We start from the raw sequence: 21,382 nt of genomic DNA, 5'->3' as shown, positions 1-21,382 counted from the left end.
CACATGTCAACCCTGTATTCTACTTTATTCTCCTAGCGGGAGATGTTACAATGACAACAGTAATCGTGAGATTAGAAAAAAAAGGTAGTTATCTGGTCCTCTTAGACAAACCTGATGAGTACTGCAATTTTAATTTATGTTGCAGATTGTGTGTTGTGTCCATGACTCGAAGTGAGTGTATACATCATTAAGATGTCTCAGATTGTCAAAATTATAAGAAATTCTCTATGATAAAGTCTGTACTACACAGAGAATTTCCAGATCATGGCAACAGGCATTATTGATTCCCGTCTACAAAAAAGACGAGCAGACTTCACCAGCGAATTATAGACTTTTGCCCCTGTTAGATACTACAGGAAAAATCTTTGGGACATTTGTGCTTGTAGCCCTCCGAAAATTGGTAGATGACTCGGGAATATTGAGTTTTATACAAACTGGGTTTAAACCTGGCTGTAGAACTGTTCATAATATCTTGGTGATGGATTCCCTTTATAGGGAAGTTTTGACCACGGGGGGGGTATGTTGGAAACTACTAGACACTTGCTTACAGAAGGTGCAGGACTTGTGTCGGCTATTATGGCAACTTGGGTGGTTTTTACATGATATTGAGGCCATAAAGTCAGACTCATTCTGGACATATTGTCTGAACACTATGAATAGAAAGGTGCATCTTGCGTTGTTCAGACTGTGGAAAAGGTTTGGAAAATGTTGGCAAGTATACAACCCTAATGCCGTATTGTACTTAATAGTTGTTTGTTAGGTTGGGTGGTCAACTGAGCTAGGCATATGGAGTGAATATGGGAGATTTTAATAGGTAAACTGGTTCTCACAATCTTATTTATGATCTTAAGAACGATGTGAATTGTGTTACTGTGCTATTTTAGAGATAATACTGAAGCAGCTGAATCACTGTGCTGATGATTTTATGGTTATAATGATACGAGTTGATGGTTTTATATGCAGAATAGTGCATTGTCTTTTATCTATTTAAATGTACTTATATTTGCTTGTAAAAGTTTAATTACTCTATACAAATAACATAATTAAGATGCCTTCCCTTGAGTACCTACCATCTCCAATGATAGTTATACTCCGGACTCTGCTATTAAGTAGGTCATGGGTGAAATGTGAGCAATTTGAAATAATGGTGAATGACTAGTGACTTTGGGTCACTAACCTCTGGTCCACACTTTTATGTTTCCTTTGGTAGGAAGCCTTGAGGTTGATTTAGACCCCCAGATTTACACCTATTGCAAGTAAATACAATAGGTAAGTGATTGAGATTTGTAGAATACTATTTCACATTAAGGCTAAATGTGACTCAGCTTTTCGATTATTTAACAATCGATCAAGAACAACTATTAATAATTTGCTCTTGTTTATGTTCATTGTTACGGGACATCATGATTGAATATAGAGCAAGACATATCAATTTTAGATACTGGTGACAACACAGAAATTGTTTCGTAATCCCCTGAAGAATTTCCTACATTTGCACATAGAAGTTGATGTATTGGAATGAAACATGTTGGTTTATTATGAGCCATATTTATTAGGCTTCATGCATTTGAGTACTTTAGCTGTTGTGTAATTGTTTCAAGTTTTTAACAATCAAGCTTTTTTTCAGTATTGTTAAGTGTGAATTGTATGTTCTTGTAGGTTTGTTTGTCTTGTCATTGAGTTTGTGGATATATGTCACATGAAGCATCAATAGGGAATTTATTTAACAGTGTTTGACTTGTGTTTTTAACATTGCATCTAAATAAAACATTTTTCATATTTTTATATCAATAAGGGAAAATTTATTTTTTTCCCCTTATAATTGCTTCTCATGTCATCTCCTATAATCGAGTGAACTATAGTATCCGGTCCTGTTTTCAAGTTCTTCTAGAATGCTGGAAAGGACCGTAGGAGAGCAGAGAGAAGCAAACATTTAAAAAGATAGGTTTAAGAGATTTACAGAAGCGAAGATGATCGATCATTTCACAGAGTTGAAGAGCGAATGTTTCACCAAGCAGCTGTAGAAATCACTAGATCACCAAATAATCCAATAGGAAACCATGTAGCAAAGATAGAGACACAGTTAATTTTCAAAAAGCTATGCAGACATAGACAGAGAAATTAGCACAGTATCCCCACTTAATAATCTGTCCCCTGAGCACAGAAACCTCAAGGTTTTCATAGGATTTCACACAATGTGCCTTGTACAGAAAAGTCAATTTGATACATTTAGTCAGGTATAGTCACAATGCAAGGCACATTATCCAGGCTTTGAGGGCATGATTTATAGCACAATTCTGCAAAGCCTACTTCTACTCAATTAACATAATCACCATCTCTAGCAATTATTTTTCATCACACATAATTACATCTGGTGTGGCACCTAGTGCCCAGTTGACCCTTGTTCTGTACATCAGGTGACATGGAACACCTTCGGTAATGACACTGAGCTGGCGTACCTGCATCCTTGATAGAACCTGATGTAATGTTTGCACAGAAGTATGGGCTCTCATGCGCATGCCAACTAATCAGCTTCCTTGCCAAACCATCTCCCTTAACACAGAAGTGGACACTGTCATCTCATATCATAGCTGCAGCGTTGCTCTGTTCATTGCTCATGTACATCCAGAGCTCATGCAGAAATAACAGTCTGTCATGGTCAACGGTTCCCTTCTTTTGTGCTTTCGAGGACAACTTCCCAAGTAAAAGTATTTTGTCTACCCTTGTGTTATTTCTGTAATTCCACCCAAGTCCTATCGTTCCACTATTGCTGACAATGCATGTTTTTAATGTGTAATTTTGCCCACAAATAGTTTAAAATTTATATGCATTACACATACTCAATCAACATCATTTTCTCATGTGATGTCATCTTCTTCGGCATCACCTTTAGAGTCAATTGACCTTTTCACAATTGATTGTGGGAGCAGTGACCTTTTCACAATTGATTGTGGGAGCATTGACCTTTTCACAATTGATTGTGGGAGCAGTGACCTTTTCACAATTGATCATGAAATGAAGGTCAGTTAGGACATATATGCGGGAGAAACCGCCCGCAATCCCCCACTCAACCCAAAAAAACCTGCAACCCCCTACACAATCCCATTATATTATTTATTACCCCCAAACCCACCCCATACATATATAAAAGTAAAATAAAGGTAAAGATCAATTGTGCAGAAGGTCAAGTAGAACCACTATTATTAGGTCAATTAAGACAAAAGATCAATTGTAAAAGATCTATTTGGGTAATACCGAAATGAGCAGGATTATTCCTTTATAAGAGCCAGACAATATAACCCATTTTGTTGCATGGCATATCACATAAATTGTAGCCCAGACTTGCTGATCAAATTCAAAACCACTTTTTTCTTCATTGAACATAGCTTCTACTACATATGCATTGGTCTTCACATGTGAAATTATTTGCACCTCTGATAGTAATTTTTAAGTTCTTTAGTCAATAGGGGATTAAGGCAGTTCATTCAATGTTTACTTTATACTGCAAATGAATTTCATTGTTTACTTCTGCAGCCTAATTCACTTCATCACTCTCAGCAATTGTAATTAAGGAACATTTAATGTTGAATTTGATCTTGTCTTTAGGGTGCATACAGTTGTCATTAAAAAGGAACATTTGGATGCCATTTGGCATTAGTCTCTTATCACTTCCCTACCAGCAGACTCTTTTCCAACAGAAATGTATGGATAGTATTAAGGGGCTGATTCATGGAATTATTTGCGCCGAAAACAGGGATTTGTGCGCCATTCTGGCCGCAAATCCCCATTCGTTAAATAGGGATTTGCAGGCAGAATGGCGCACAAATCCCTTTTTTTAGGCGCAAATAATTCCATGAATCAGCCCCTTAATGTATCAAAACACACTGTCTTGGACGAGGGCCTGAGAGCAACAACTTCTCTGATGCTCACAAATGTTAACACAAGACAGGGGGGGGTTATTCGAGATTTTCTTTACTACTTCCTTCTAGTACTGGGCACCGCCAACCGGATGCCGCAGTGAAACAGCAAAACGGTGCTTCACCGGTGCTTCCCCCTTGCAGGGGAGTTGCTAGGTCTGGAAAAGACCCGGGGCTAAGCTGATGTCAGAACTGTTGGGACTGGGGGCTAGCTAGTCTTTTGGCTGTAGCTCCTGAGATTCTATCCGGGGCTACAACCAAAAGATCAGGGGCTATAGCCACCTTAGCCCCCCCTAGCAACGCCGCTGCCTCTGTGCACGCGTGTTGGTGCGCGCGGGTGCCTGCCTTCGTGGGCATGAGCCAATGGGAGTGGCTTAATGATTCACAAATCTAAAATAACAAAACACCACAGTATAAATACTTCATCTAAAGTCCATTAGTGATTATACACTCTAGAAAAGTATTTGTTGTATATATATACCGTGGATTGGTTGAGATAACGAAAGTACGTCCACAATGAGAGCAGCTGAGAGTACGGGAGAGCAGCGTCTGCGGTCAAAGCGGTCCTTGAAAAGTATCTAAAGCTGTCTGGAGATTTAAAGGTCTTGAATTTGCTGCAGTCGGGAGATCTGATTCCAAGGTGTCTGAGTTTTCTTAGCTATCTGTTTTTTGAAGTGGAGGTGTTTGTCGATGTGGAACCCTAAGGACTTGGCACAGGAGGTGACCTCTGGTGTGAAGCCCTCTGAGTTCATGGTTGATAGCCAGGTCAGTATATCTGGTTGTTTGGTATTGTTGGTGAGGAGTAGGCATTTGGTCTTGGAGGGGTTGAGCTGGACATCCAAGACTGATCAGCGAGAGGCAAGTTTTGAGCCTATGATTGTCCTTGATGAAGATGATCTTGAGGTATAGCTGTTGATCTTCAGGGTCTTGAGGATAGATGCTGTGAGGATGTCGTCTGTATACAAAGTGGCTTTGAGGGCGCCCAGGTTTTCTACCAGGTCCTTTGTCGAGAGTGTCTTGAATGTTGTCTAGGGTGTGGAGATTTCACGAGGAGGGACGTAAGGTTGGTCTGTGGATGCACAGCTGGCATCTATGTGCTGGCGAATATTGCTGATTTTGTCGATGAAGAAGGTGTTGATGGTGGTGGATTTATTTATGGAGTGTGGAATGGCAGGGTTGGGTTGACAAAGTGCATGACCGCTTTGAAGAGGGCTCTGCTTTTGTTGTCAGCTTCTTCTATGGTATTCTAATAGTAGGAGGCCTGTGCGTACCAGGGTGTGGATGGTTTTGGTTTAAGGTGAAACCCATCATTCATAAGAAATGTGAGAATTATATGTCTACATGTCAATATTGTGTGAAATGTAGGATGAATCAGCATGACATTTTCCATGTGAAGTGTTTGTCTGGGACCCCATATAACTGGACAATTTAGTGTAAATCAGGTTCAAAAGATATAATGGAACAAAAAAGTTGTGATTTTCCCTTTTTTGCATTCTTTTTCTATAGTGAAAATGTGCACACGTCTATATGTATGTGTGTTTCATTATAAATGTATATATTGTGTAAACTAATATTATTATGTGAAGAACAGGGAAAAGCCACAACAAGCAGCAGGACCACACATGGTCGGAGTATGCAGATAAAATAACTCCAACATGTTTTATTTAATTACAAAAAAGGATATCATTGCAGGAGCACAAAGGACAAACGTCCAACGTGACACGTTTCACACTGTCTAGTGCTTGATCACACAATAAATACAGTCATTAGAAAGAAAGAAAGAAAGAAAGAAAGAAAGAAAGAAAGAAAGAAATATACAATGGTGCTTCATCAATTTCCATCCCAAGTAATCGAATATAAACACTGAAGTTGTGCAGGCAGACATATTGGAATGGTAAGCATTGACATGTTATGCATTACTCTCTCACAGTATAATTGACAACATAGTGCCAAAACAAGATCAGAGTTTGTTTGCAAATTGATACATTATATCGCACAAGGTCTCATGAAAACATAGTACATTAGTTCATGTGTATTTCCGGTTATGGGAGAATAATTAAAATTGATGATAGAATCGAAAATGTGTGACAATGTATATTCAAGGCACACAAACAATCATAAAGTGCAACTGCACTGAGCAGCCAAAAACGTCTGAACAGTCTGACTATAATAGCAGCAGTGAAACAATGAAGTAATGCACCCTGGCATAATTGATAATGCCAAATGTTAGTACATTCCAATGTGAACTGCGGAAACCCAAAGCATTAAATAAATGTTACAATGACTCACGTGGCGTCTCAACAAAGAATAGTGCCTGCGTCTGATATTGATTGGCAAATACTGTGAACAAAAATACATTGTAGACCTATCAAAAGAATACAATCTAGGGCACCTAGACAGTCATAAGGTCCCAGGAGCTCTCTGCTGCTACATGTACTATGCCAGCACATCCTAAGTCCACCATGGGACCCCCAAGAAGCCAACTGCTGGCTGAAGCTATTAGTTTCTACTAAGAGGCGGCCTGCACTAAGATGGATGATGCCGTGTGCACTAGCAACCTACCTGGTGTTGCTACAGCGAATATGATGCATTTTGATTGGATTAATGGAAATCAAATAAGAAAGGACACACCAAACCGGCAGGCGATACTGGCCACTCCCAAAGGGCGATCCACAAGGCCCCAGGAGCTCTCTGATGCTCTCTGCCTTGAGCTGCGTATGCTGCCAGGACTCTGCGAGCCTTCTCAGCCTCATGCAACCAAAGGTAAGCCTGATGTATTAGTGCTATCCCCCGGCTTAATTGATGATTTTCATAACCGTACTGTTATCCGACTCTGTTGTACAAGAATCCCACCCCCCAACCCCTGCACCTTCCTCAAACCAGTTCTCACACCAATCCCCCACTCGCCTGCCCTGACTTCCCCCAACACGCAATAGTGCAAGCTAACCCACCCATGCCATGTAAAACTTATAGAGAGGTGGTCGTATATGGTTACCTCCCTTTGGTGCTTGCACCGCCTACACAGATTTCCACCATATTTACCTGCCCTCCTACAAACGCTGAGGATAAGCCTGCGCCACCTGATCCACACCCCTGATCCCCCTTAATGCAAACACCTGATCACTGACCTCACCAGACCCAGCTTCACACCTACGAACCTAGGCGATCTTCAACCCGCATGTACCCCATAAAGGCGCATCCACCCTACACTCTGTACTGCACTCTGTAATCAAATGAAACGGCAGAGATAAGCACACACTTCTGAAGAGTTGCTCACTGCACCAGCAGGGGCGCTTTCCCCCACCATGTGCCAGCCAGCATATCAGCCACGCCCCGGCACCTAGTGTTATGAACCTTGCTGCCTTGCCAGTGTGGTCTTCACAGAGACTACTCTACACTATGGTACCAACACCCACCCATATTAGAAATAGTAGGCTCTGCCTCAAAAATGCAAATATGTTCTACCTTTGTACAACTCCCTATAAGCGGGCCCATATCAAAACACTGGACACCCCAGTGCCCACCAAATCAATTCTGCCCTAACCAGAGGTGTTGCTGGGGGGGGGGACTGAGGGGGCTATAGCCCGGGTCTTTTGGTTGTACCCCCGGATAGAAGCTCAGGGGTTACAACCAAAAAGGCTAGCTAGCCCCCAGTCCCGACAGTCCCAAAATTAGCATAGCCCCGGAATTTTCCAGACCTAGGAACACCACTGGCCCTAACCATCATACCCCCACCTTTCACTTCAAAGAAATCACTGAAGTAGAAACCGTCCTCATCCTCAAAAGTCTAAAGCCCTCAAAATTCAAGGGGGGCATCTGTGCAGTTACTATCATCAAAAGCTGCACTGAAGCCCTGGTACCTTTCATCACAAGCTTCATCAACACCTGCTTCACCTCTAGCATGATTCCTGCCAACCGTAAAGAAAGCATCACAAGACCCAGCAGCACCCAAAAACTATTGCCCAATCACCAAAATCCCATTCCTTCTAAAGATTTTGGATAGGGCAGCTTACATCCAAATACAAGACTTCCTGAAGACCAACCATATCCTAGGTTCATGACAATCAGGCTTAAGGCCAGGACATGGTACTGAATCAGTGTTACATGACCTGAAAAACCAACTCGACAATCTTAGATATGAGAGAAAACCTGCATTTCTCCTCCTCCTTCACCTATGGGCAGCTTTTGAATTAGTGGACCACAGTCTACTTTGTCACCACCTCACAGCAGCTGCCAAAATCTCCCAAGAAGCCACCACTGGATGGCCTCCTTTCTTGAAAGAAGATTAACAAGAGTCTTCTCATATACAGCCAGTGCCCCTCCTGCTCCCATACCCTCTGCGGTCCCCCGAGGTGCCCCATCCTACACAACATTTTCATCAAACCCCTCTTTGACCTCCTGGACTGCACTGGCATTTCATACACTAACTATGCCAATGACACCAAGATCCTCCTCCCCTTCACTGGCATCTATAACAATGCCTCCCTCACTATCAACAAAATGTTCTCGACAATCCAGGCATGGATGGCCTCAAACCACTTATGCCTCAATGACGACGAGACAGAGATCCTACTGGTAGGATCACCAGCAATACTGAAGAAGCTCAACTCTCAATTGACATCCTTCACTATCGACGGAATTCTGACCCCGGTTTCTACCTCAGTGGAAATGCTTGGGTTCCATCTGGATTCTACTCTCTCCAACATGTGGCAAGCGAAATCGAAATCATCTGCCTACACAAGCAAACTGATCACTGCTGCCAGAAAACTTCTGACACCGCCCAGCTGCCTCACCATTTCTCGTTCAGTAATAGGGGCCAGATTAGACTATTGTAATGTCCTCTTTGCAGATACCTCCCAATAAAACATCAACAAAATGCAGATAATCCAAAATAATGCCCTACGCGCTACACTAAATGGGCCTCATTATGACTCCGGCAGTAGCCGTGCTGGTAGAAATGGCACAGCTTCCTCCAGAGTCATTTTTCTTCCGGCGCCCAGCAATGGGGACTTATCAGGTCATTACAGCCCCGGTGGTCCCGGTAATTCCCCATTGCCAGGCGCCGGGAGTAATGACTCCCCATTCCCATTGAGTCCAATTGGACTTAATGGGAATGAGGAGGATGGTAGCACCGGCACCATTCATGAATGGTGCCGGTGCTACCATCAAGGTCTGCGAGCGGGTGCCTTTCCGCCGGCCAGGCCAGACCTGGCGGGTTGAAAGGTACCGCTCGCAGAACTCGGAGTATGCCGGTGCGGTAACAACGGTGCCGGTAGCTTACCAGCACTGTTGTTACCGGACCAGCATACTTATAATGAGGCCCAATATCTCCAAAAGAGAACATATTGGGCCTTCCAAAAAACACTAAAAATTCTGCTGTTCTATGGACATGATAAGGCATGCTCCTTGCATACCTGAGCGAGCAGCATTGTGAAGTCTCTTAATATGTCTGTAATGTTTTTTCTTTTATCCTGAGAAGCCACTTGTTTAACTGGTACTGAAACAGTACCTTGATGCCGCCGGGCTTAGGAGCTTTACAAATGAAAAAAGAAATAAATAAAGTGCAAATGTATGGGGCAACAAAAGATGTCAGAACAATCTAAAAAATTTGCAGCATAGAGAATCACACACTACGAAAAGTGCAAAATGTACTGCCGCAAAATTTGCCAACAGTTAAAATTCCATCATGTCAGAAAAGTGCTGGCACAGATAAAAATAAAGGTCATCCAAATTGCAGAGTGCAAATACCAATTGTCATCAGAGGCCACACCTAGGGATATTCTTGACCGACAAACCAGATTACATATCAAGCTGTATGGTCACCACTTTCAGTCAGCCATGGTCTCCAACACTGTGCCTCATCACGACTTCGGCGGTAACCCTTAAATACGGCGGTAGCGCTATTACCGCCGGATTTAAGGGTCCGCCGAATCAGGGCTTCGGCGGATTTCACCCCAGCTCTGAGCTGGGGGGACATCCGCCGAAAATTCACGCTATTACCGCCGGCGGGAAATCCGCCGGCGGTATTAGCGCGAAGATTCCCCATTGAGCCCAATGGGGAATGGGGCATTCCCGAATGGGCTCAGTGGGGAATGGGGACTTACATTACCGCCGAACTCGTGATCCGGTGCTATTAGCGCCGGGGAGTTCGGCGGTAGGGCTAATACCGCCCGCGCTAATAGTGTTACTGTTACCGCCCAAGTCGTGATAAGGCCCTGTGTCTAAACGTAAACTAAGCCGCAAGCCTCAAGTCAGTCACCAAGGCAACTGGAAATGGATACCAAGAAATCATGTATGTGAGGAAGCTCTGCTTAATGGACATCCTCAGAAGAGAGATGCAGAGCATCATAGAATGCATGTGCAGACCATGGTGCAACGAGACGCCCCATAAAGTGCAAGTGCAAAATAAAAGCAGGCAGTAAAGTGCAAATGCAAAGTGGTAGCGGGCCATAAAGTGCTAATGCAATATAGCAGCATCTCACACCTAATGACTGAATAGTAAAAACCCACAATAAAATAGTTTTTGTCATTGATCTGTAATACGCTGCTGTCATACCCCAACCTGACCCTAAGAAGAGGTTGCACAGAAGAGCGTGTACAAAGCAGCCATGTCATAACTAATTAAGATTGTTGATCTAATAAAACACAATGCCTAACTGTCAACTGTACACCTAAACAGTGACAAAAGAAAAGAATAATCAAGACCCAAAAAACACCCAAATGGTGCAAAATCTATCAAATCCCCATCCAATAACTTGATTCATTACAAACATATTACAAACATATTAACAACATTACAAGATTTAAGCAGCAGACCCATTTCAAAACCCACATGCATATGTTAACCAGAGGCCCGGATAATTATACACCAATGAAAGTATACATTTCCTCATCAATATTGTAGCAATGAGGAATTTTGATATCTAAATCAAGAATAAATTTAGTCTCAAGTTGACTAAGTCTCAACGTTCTATCCCCTCCTCGCGGATGAATAGGCCCATGGTCAATACCAAAGAAACTGGGCATTGCTCGCATGATGCTCCTTGAAATGTTTGGCCATGGAGTACGATGGATATACCATTCTTATGCTGAAGTATCCTCATTTCGAGTACTGTGGTACTGTGGTACTGCCCAATTTTATGTATACATATTATAGGGCGGCGATTTTAGTAACAGATTTGGCTAAAATGTTCTAAGTGATTATCGCCTTGCGTCCCCCCAGATTGCAAAATTTCATAAAGATCCGTTAAAAAATGTAAAGTTATTAAGAAGACAAAAACATTTTTTTCCCAAAGTTGCGGCCTACTTTCCATTCATTTTCCCACAGACAAATAAGTGCAAAGCCCAAACCACTGGACAGATTTGGACCAGGTATGAAACAACTTGGGCACAGAGCGTTAACTCGCAATCCATTTGTGGTGTGGGGTTATTCCGTGCAGCAGTTTTTAAAATATTTGACAGAGAAGGGAGTTCCGCCTTCTCAAAAATATATCTCGGGTAAATTACCAAAACTGTTTTTTTTTTTTAAATTAAACTGCCACCATCTTGTTTTTCGCACGATGTGAGACATAGCTGTGATGAAATGTAGGAAAAAAGCTATTTGCAGGTTAAAAAAGATGCAACCTCCATCAATCTAGAGTGGGGGGTGTGACTAGAGGGCACCAAGTGAAATTTGGGAGTTGGAGGGGGTCTAGGGACTGAGATTTAAACACAAAGGTTTCTGTAGCCTCGAATAGCCGACATCTCAAAGCAAACTGCATCACAGAAACAGCGTGTGTTGTGGGAGGGGAAAGGGCGGGGGAAGTAAGGGGGCCATCATGGGAGTGGGGCAATTGGTGAGGGTCGTTTTTCCCAATATTCGTGGGAATAAAGGACTACAGACAGCCCAGGGTATGTGTAGTTCCATAACCACGGTTAGAGTTCTGTTTGTTGTTGTTTTTTAAAAGATTATTGTACAACTATAGTGATGTCGAGATTAGCTAAAGGGGTTTTGGGAAGATCTAGGTGGGATGATCGTCTCGACAAGGATGGGGTCTCAATGAGCCAGTATCCCCAGCAAGGCCCTGATGGTCGTTCTGAAATCACCGAATTCACCCCATCCAATACACCCCTAACTGGTGCGCACTTTATCCCTCTAGTGCAATGAGAACTGGGGTCTAATGTAGATGGACCTTGACGTGGCGCATTTCCGAATGATGCTGGCTTTCTTTCCTTTTTGTTTGTTTTGCCTCCTTTTATTTCTTTTTCCCCAGGCATGTTGGGATGTAATACGATTTTGTTGATTTGGTTTCTATATTAGGATGTACTTTGATGGCCTCACAGCTGAATAAAGTTTGTATGATGATGATAACCATCCAGGTCTCCCATCTATGCACTAACCAGGACAGACCCTGCTTAGCTTCAAAGTGAAGAACGGGCCAGACCCCTCAGGCATAAATTAGCCAAACTTACTAGAACACTTAGAGAAATGGGCCGCCCTTTCCTTGCTTTGAAGCTAAGCAGGGTCAGTCCTGCATTGAAGCTAAGCAGGGTCAGTCTCCACTACTGCATGGATGGGCAACCAAATGTATCCAATGTTTACATTATATATTTTTTTAAACCGTGTTACTGTAAGTCCTTGAAAGCTTTGCACTCAGAGACAATTGTTTTGCCTTTTGCTGAATTGCATTCTGGTATTTGTAGTCTCCTAGTTAATAATAAAAAAAAACATATATTTACAGCTACAGTGAGTTTCCCATCCATGCAGTAACTGGGACCAACCCCGCTTGGCGTCAAAGCGAGGCAGGGGTTAGCCTCCTGAGGCCATGTTGTCTAATAAATTAGCCCACCTTACAAGACCACTTAGAGCAACATGGCATAAGGGTGCTGGACCCTCTCTGCTTTGAAACTAAGCAGGGTCAGTCACGGTTACTGCATGAATGGGAGACCATCCACGGTCTTCATTGCCATGTGTTTTCTTAGTTTTAAAAATCTCATAACACACGGGCATCCACATTCTATTGTTTAAACCGTGCTACTGTCAGTCTTTGAATATTTTGCACTCCGAGACCATTTAATGCCTTTTGCCGAATTGCATTCTGGTATTTGTAGCATCACAGTCAAGACGAGGGAATAATGCCACAATTGTACACTTTTTTCCTAACATAGTTCTATAAGGATTTACATATTTGAGTGACACTATGGTATGTGTATTTCTCAAGTTATCTTTATAAAGAAGAATATTGTTGAAATTAGGTTTGGACACTTAGGGGGTCTTTACGAGTTAGGAGGTAGCCATGCCGCTTTAAGCAGCATGGCCACCCCCTTACCGGGTACTGGGTCTGGGTTCCTTAAATGAGGAATTACCGGGCCATTCCAACCTTGGAGGGCCCGGTAATTCCTCATTCAAGGAACCCAGACCTGGTACATCCCCATTCCCATTCGAGCCCCCATAGGGCTTAATGGGAATGGGGAGGGTGCTAACATTGTTAGCACCCTGGTCTGCTCTCGGGACCCGCTAAGGATGCCTGGTTTTACCAGGCGGCCTTACCGGGTCCCGCAAGGAGACCTCGTAATAGGGCAGTAATGGGTTGACAGCTCCGGCACTTTTACCGGCACCGTTAACCCCTTACCGCCCAACTCGTAATGACCCCCTTAGATTTGGTTAGAAGGATATGCGCTTTTCTATGTGTATAAAAAGAGCATATAATTAGAGAACATACGTTGTGAAATACAATTAGTTACAGTTGTACACAAATCTTTAAATCTTTTGACCCTCATATGTAGTGCATCATTTGTGCATACTACACTGTTGTCTTCACATATAGTAATCACTGAGTCATTGGGAAAAAAATCCTAGGTGTATTAAAAAGATACAGGGCCTCATTACACGGAAGGCGGTAAGGGTTAACGGTCACCGGTAATGCTACCGGTGACCGTTAACCCTTACCGCCTTACTACGAGGTCCCTTTGCAGGACCCGACCTTAACGGCTGGTGTAGACCAGCCGTTAAAGTAAGGACCCGCAAAGGGACCGTGGTGCTAATTACGGTACCGCAATTTGTGGTACCTTAATTAGCGCCTTCCCCATTCCCATTATGCCCTAGGGGGCAAAAATGGGAATGGGGAAGGGCCATGGCGGCATGGGGAATTACCGCCCCGCCAACCTCGGAATGGGGTGGTAATTACTCATTCCGCCATGGCGAAATCAGTAAATTACCGGCATGAACCATGGTGCTAATAGCACCATGGTTTAGCACCTACCGTGTAATGAGGCCCACGCTGTCTAAGACATCGATATGCTGAATAGGTGGAAGTAGGGTGGGAATGGATACAGTAAGTGGATACGGGTACAGAGGGTGCACAGGTTACAATAGGATGGGTGAGAGTACAGAGACTAGGGTAGTGTGGGTGAGGCTAGAAGGGAGAGGGTAGGATGGGTTGATATAAAGAGTGAGGGTATGGTGCACAGTGGTACAGAGGGTGGCGGTACCATGGGGGCAAGAAAAGGGGGTTGGATGGCTAAACAAAGCATGTGGTAGGGTAAGTAAGAGGACGTAGAGAGGGTGGGGTAGACAAGGGTGGGTGGGGATAAAGAGAGTGCAGATAGGCCAGGTGGTGGAAGAGAGGATAGGAGTAGGGTGGCTGTACAAACATTTAGCAAGGTCCAGCAGCACCACAAAATAGAATCACATGGGCCTAACTCTGTACCGTGTCCAACAACCACCACGGCAACCTCTGCATTCAGACATTGTCCACCATGTCTCACCCCAGCAGTAGCAGCAACAATGTCATCAACATCATCCCCCATACACTGGCTAAGATTTACATGCCAAAGAGAGATAAACAAAAGTGCAGTGCAAGTTCTGCAAGAAGGTTCTACTCTGTGGACCTTATAAGCTGCAATTACATAGCTTGGGAACATCCATACTCAATCAACAATTATGAACTCATCACAAGTTGGGTGGAGCGGTGAAAATGTGGCTGTAATGCTATTACTGCTGCATTACCACTCCGCCCAACTATCATTTGGGAGGAAAGTTTGACATTTAAGTCCAGCTTTGAGCATGAGGTAAAACTGCCCACTTTCTGCCCATTTTCAGCGCTGTTACTGCAGCAATATTATCGCTGCATTAATAGTGCCGAAAATGCCCCATTGGGTCCAATCGACCCAATATGAATGGGAATTTACCGTCCCACTGCAGCTCAAGATCTGGAGCTAATAGCGCTGAACCGAGTTGCAGTAACACTATTTGCATTGGGCAGTACCACGCCAGATTCACTGCCGGGATACCACCCAGTCCTAATGAGGCCCTTAGTCTAGCTCCACTGGGACAACACATATGGGGTCCCATTTTATTGCACAAAAAGTTTAGGACAAGTGCAAGCATGTAAACCTTTAACCTCACAGGAAATTGTCAATCATTATTTCTGTTAGTTCTTTTCTTTTCTTTTCAAATATTTGTATTTGCAGTGGCGTAGGGGCTCATTGTGTGCCGGTCTGGTAAAAATGACGGGAAGAATGCCAGTAATACCGGCTCTGGAATTTTTACTGGACCAGCTCACTCCAAGTCTGCCGGATGGGGCTGTGAAGGGGAGTTCAGGCCTCTTACGGCAGATAATGTCCACAATCACTGGCCCTGTCTCTACCAGTACAGCTTATTGTCCTATGGGACTCCATGGAAATGGGAACTTACTGGCTCTCCACCAGCCCTAATATTCTGGTAATACCGGGATATTGGGCGGCGGAGATGGTAAGGCCGGTTTGCCAGTAGCCCGCCGGAATTACCAGCAGGTTACCTGCAAACTCGTAATGAGGGCCATAGTGCTAATTCTCAAATCTTTTTCATTTTTTTTTCCATCTTCCTCCCAGGACATCTGATAGCTGGAGATACTGCATGGTGAAGGAGCACCATTCCCAAAAACAGATTAAAAAAAAGTGTAGTGCAAGTTCTGCTAAAAACAGCTACACAGTGAACCTTCCAACATGTCATTGCAGAGCTTGGGGACATCCATTCTCATAGAACACTTGTATGAGAGACCAACTCCACTGAGAGTGTTAACAGTTTTTTTTCTTCTCATTTTTTATCGAAAAGTTTATTGCGTAGAAAAAGGGAAATAGTTGAATATGAATGCTGTTCTTATAAAAATGTATTTTCTTAGCACAATTGTAGTGGAAGTAAAAAACATGCATAGGTGGATTAGGAGTCCCACCATTTGTACCTTGTTTACAACTAAGGACAAAGCAATTGCAAAACATTTCTACAATACTGGTAAGCGGAACTTGGTAAGAGCAGGTGTACTATGTTGGCATTGCATGTAATCTGATAGCAGTGCTTATACAATAGTGTAGCTTTATATAGAGATAAACGTGCTACTTTTAGGGAAAGCAGCAGAATAAAACACTGCTAATGCATAGGTGTATGAACAGGGATGGGTCCATTTAATAGAAGCTCAAAAAAACAATGACAATGCATAGGTGTAAAAGCAGCACTAACATGTAAAGTTAAGAAGAATGCACATTCTAAACACTTTTATGGTACAATTAACTGCCACTTGATGTGAGCAGCTGGAAAATAGTGGCAACATTGGGATCTGATAGCAGTGGTTAACATAGCTGACACTGCAAATAAACCTTTAAATATGTAAATAATTACTAACACTTATGTTTACATCATCCACACACTGAGCATATGCAGTGTGAGATATGCAATCAGAATGAGAAAAGTGTACAAAATGATCACTTGTATACTTTCCAAATCCAATAGCACAAAATTAGAACTATAGTAAGCAAAGTACTAAAATGACCAACACATTTTCACTGCAACCTAAACACTGATACCCATAGACAACCTTTTCTTTTTTAACCATCCTTTTTATAGCAGCGGCAATTCAGCCCACAGCTATAAACACCTTATTGTAGCCACAGATTACCAACTAGAAAACAGACAATGCCACCCTTTAAAAGTTCAGATGCGATAAGGGTATGGGTGAGGACATGGGGCCTCATTACGACCCAGGCGGAGGACCATGGTGCTATTAGCACCATGGTCCATGCCGGTGTCCGCCATGGCGGAATGGGGAATTACCACCCCATTCCGAGGTTGGTGGGGCGGTAATTCCCCATGCCGCCATGGCCCTTCCCCATTCCCATTTTTGCCCCATAGGGCTCAATGGGAATGGGGAAGGCGCTAATAACGGTACCGCAAATTGCGGTACCGTTATTAGCACCAAAGTCCCTTTGCGGGTCCCTACTTTAACGGCTGGAGAAACCAGCCGTTAAGGTCGGGTACCGCAAAGGGACCTCGTAATCAGGCGTTAAGGGTTTAACGGCGCCGACACCTTTTATGGCGCCGTTAAACCCTTAACGCCAGGGTCGTAATGAGGCCCATGGACTCAGAAATACATGTATAATTGTGTGATAACACAGAATAATATGATTATTGTACATAAATGTATGGCTTAATATCCACTGCTATTCACATAGCCGCGTGTATAGTAGCAACAAATCAACTGTTGTTAAACGTTGATCTGAAACAGGCAGAACTGGATGCTCAAATCACCTTAGATGAACTAGAGATAGTGATCCAGCACCTGCCCACATGCAAAGCTCTGGGGTCGGACGGGCTCCCCAGCGAATTCTATAAAACATATAAACAAGAGCTGCTCCCCCCGCTGCTGGCCATGCTTAATGAGGCATTTGAGTGTGGTAGGTTGCCGGAGTCCCTATGGGAGGCGGTGATCATCCCGCTCTTAAAACCAAGTAAGCCGAGCACAGATTGTGGGTCTTATAGACCCCTATCGATGCTTAACCAGAACAGAAAAATCCTCATGGCGGTGCTGGCAAACAGGCTTAAGTGAGTCATCGGGAGACTAATACACCCCGAAAAAACAAGCTACGTCCCTGGTAGGAATATAACTGACAACCATAGGAGACTCCACCATATTATTGACCAAACAGAGCAAGACCCTGGTGAACTGGCAATCGTTTCGCTGGATGCAGTCAAGGCCTTCGACTCAGTGAGATGGCCCTCGCTGCTAGCGACTCTTAGAGAATATGGAATGGGGCCGGGGTACCTAAGGTGGGTTAAAATGCTATATAGTTCCCCAATTGCAAGGGTCAAAACGGGTGCTGCTATCTCGGATAAATGGCAACTTAGCAAGGGCACTAGACAAGGCTGCACTTGGTCGCCTATGCTATATATCCTAGCGTTGGAGCCACTGGCAGTATGCCTCAGACAACAATATGGGGAGATAGGGATCCACACGGCGGGAGGCTCCCATCTTATATCCTTGTGTGCCGATGACATACTTTTATATCTACGCTTCCCAGAGGAGAACCTATAATATGTCCTGGAGGTGATGGAACGATACACTACCCTCTCGGGCATAGCAGTGAACCCCAAGAAATCCAGTTTGTTTCCCCTGAGGAGATGTAGAAGTGTCCTACCGAGAAGCCTACCGATATTGCCAATACCCTGGCGTACCGAGACGTTCCGATACCTGGGTATTGACATTTACCACACGACAGGAGAAGAACACAAACACAATACGGAAAAGGTAGTTGAAGGTATTAAAAATAGCATGGGATTTTGGTCCAGACTACCCCTGGCCATGATGGGGAGAGCGGCCCCGATTAAAATGGTAGTTCTGCCTAGACTGTTACACTTCTTTGGAAACATCCCATATGTGATCCCCAAGCGCTTCTTCGCCAGACTCCACAGCTTGTGCAGGGGGTTTATATGCCATAACTCCAGGAATAAAGTGGCCCTCTTGAAACTACAAAACTCGTGTGACAAGGGTGGTATAAACCTACCGAATTTTGAGTTGCATAACTTGGCGGGACAGCTGCAATATGTGGCCAGGTGGTTGTCTGAGGAGGAAACGGCTGAAGCTAGGCTGTTATGTAAGGATCCTGATCTCTACTTCCTTAGAGAGACCGTGTGGTTGCCTAAGGCGAAGACACTGGGAATGGCGAGGCTGCTGGTGCTTGGCTGGGAGGTGTGGCATAGAGCATGGCGGACCGTGGGATGCCCGGCCCTGCTCTCCATGCAGGTACCGCTAGTGGCGCTATGCGGAGAGGACTGCCAAATGATAAAAGGGGTCTGTAAATACTGGGAACCGGTGGGCCTGGCTACTCTTGGGGACATATGGCAGGAGTGGGAGGCGCTGGACTTTCAGAGGCTAACAGTGGACACCGGAGTGCACAAGGGCCAACATATTACCTACTCCAGAATCATCAGACAGGTGCGAGAAAGGTGGCCTGCGGTAGTGCTAGCGGAACAACCTGATGCTACCATCGAGACGATGTATGACATCTCGGAGGGTGGGCATGAAATATCCCGCATATATGTGCTACTGGGAACCAGGGTGGGGAAGGAGTTGTTCCAATTGAGGCGAGATTGGGAAGAGGAGGTGGGGGAACTCATGTCAGATGGGCAATGGGACAGAGCCCAAAAGTATCATAAGAAGGTGTCCCGAAACGCGAGGCTCCAGCAGATCCAATTATATATCACTCATAGAGCATATTTGACCCCCAGCAAAATTGCCAGGTTTGGTGGCCCGGTGGTACAGAAATGCCCTAAGTGTGGGGAGGAGGCGGGGATGCTGCATATGTTTTGCACTTGCAAAGGTGGGAAGGTTTTGGACAGAACTGAAAATGCGCTTGGCAGAGAAAGGGATCCCGCTGGAGGTGGAGTCAGCTTGGGCATGCATGCTTGGGGGCTTTCCCAGACCATGCAACCTGAGGCACATTAGCAAGATGAAGGACCTGGCCTACATCCTGGCCAAAAGGAGTATTGCAATGGGCTGGAAAGCAGCCTATAGGCCTAGAATTGAGATGTGGTGGGCTGACCTCATGAAGTGGGCAGAGGCAGAAAGGGCCGCCTGGTATGAGGTGGTCAGTGGGGGGGGGAGGTGGGACCCCTGATAGCATGGAGACAATTAGTGGCCTCAATGGCGGGTCCCTCCCTGGCTGACCATTGTGACGATGACACGGAAGAGACAAAGGCAACGGATACGTCTGAAGATGAACAGGCTGATGATATGGACAAGGGGCTCGAGTTAATGGGGTGGGAGAGGGAAGGACAGAAGAGTGTACTCTGTAATATAATATTGTAAAACTTAAACATGGAAGTCCTAATTGTTTGTAATGTTTGGTGTGTGGTTTAAAATAATAAAAAAACTATTTTTTTTCAAAACTGTTGTTAAACGTTAAAGCACCTACATATGCATGGTTGCATGCTGTATACCCGCAAGTATAGGAACACCCAATTAGGTTATTTGTTTCATAGCTGTTATTATCTGGAAAATGCACAGGAAAGAAAATGCTTTCCTGCACTCCTAAGCCTCACCAAGTGCCACCAACATCTCTACCAGTTCCCCACTCCCTCCTGACCTCCTCTGCCCTCTACCGTTCCCCCAAGATCCCATTCCCCCATAACACTTGTCGTTTCTGTGACACAGTTTCGACCAAAATGTTGCCTAGTGTCGGCTCTGCAATCAACCAAAATACACGGCGTAATGTTGACCTTTATATAGCCGTGGTTACACGTGTCCCTGTGTATAGCCGTGACTACGCATGCCGTGCTCTTATTGGCATTGTCGTAGCCATGGTTACGCCCTCCACTTGTTGCTGCAATTGTCCACGCGTATAGCTTGACCAATCACATTGCTTGTTATGTAGCCACGCCTATTAATGTTTTTGAAAAAAAATGATATTATTTACATATATGTGTAATCAGTAGTGCTTGTAAGTTGAATTTCGAGATATATACAGTATAAGAGATAATGGGAGAATGGTGCAGAAGCATAAATAGATTCTGTACCAGTAGGGTTTGTGGGTAAAGGTCAAGAAGGTGGAGGTAGGCTGGGTAAGGGTAAAGGTAGTTATAGTGTGGGTGAAGTGTATGGCTGGGAAAAGACATGGAGGGGATACAATGGTGGTACAAAATATGTAATTAGGGTTAGTAGGTGGGGTTAGTCAAGATTAGGTAAATTGGGAGAGAAAAAGAGGGAGGGAGTATGGTGGGTGGTTGGGGTACAGAGGGTGGGTGGATGTAGAAAAGGTTGGATACAGTAGGTGCACAGAGGAAGAGACACTAGCCCATGGCCACAGTAATATTTGCACAGTGATTATGTCATTATTTGCATTCTGTAAAAAAAAGAAATAATATATAATTAGAGAATAGAATCCCAATATGAGACAAGTGCTTGTGATCTTGTGGGTAAGTGTCTGCACTGGGAACATGACAGCCTGAGTAAAACCCTAGTAGCCAATTACTCGAGCAAGCTTGCCAACCTCAAAAAAACCTAAGGGGATGCCTCCACCCTCTGAAGAAAATGTATGCTGTCCACCCATATGTGTCCTTTATTTGTGCCCCAGAAAAACAGCCACAATCATGGGAAAATAACTGTACCAGTGTTTAGTATTGCAAACTATCTTGCCAAATCCTGAGCAAATACTCATGACTTACTTTCCCTCTCATC

This window comes from Ambystoma mexicanum, chromosome 6p (genome assembly GCF_040938575.1).
Source record: "Ambystoma mexicanum isolate Mex_15411 chromosome 6p, UKY_AmexF1_1, whole genome shotgun sequence".
NCBI classification, from domain to species: Eukaryota; Metazoa; Chordata; class Amphibia; order Caudata; family Ambystomatidae; genus Ambystoma; species Ambystoma mexicanum.
This window is presented reverse-complemented; position numbering follows the sequence as displayed.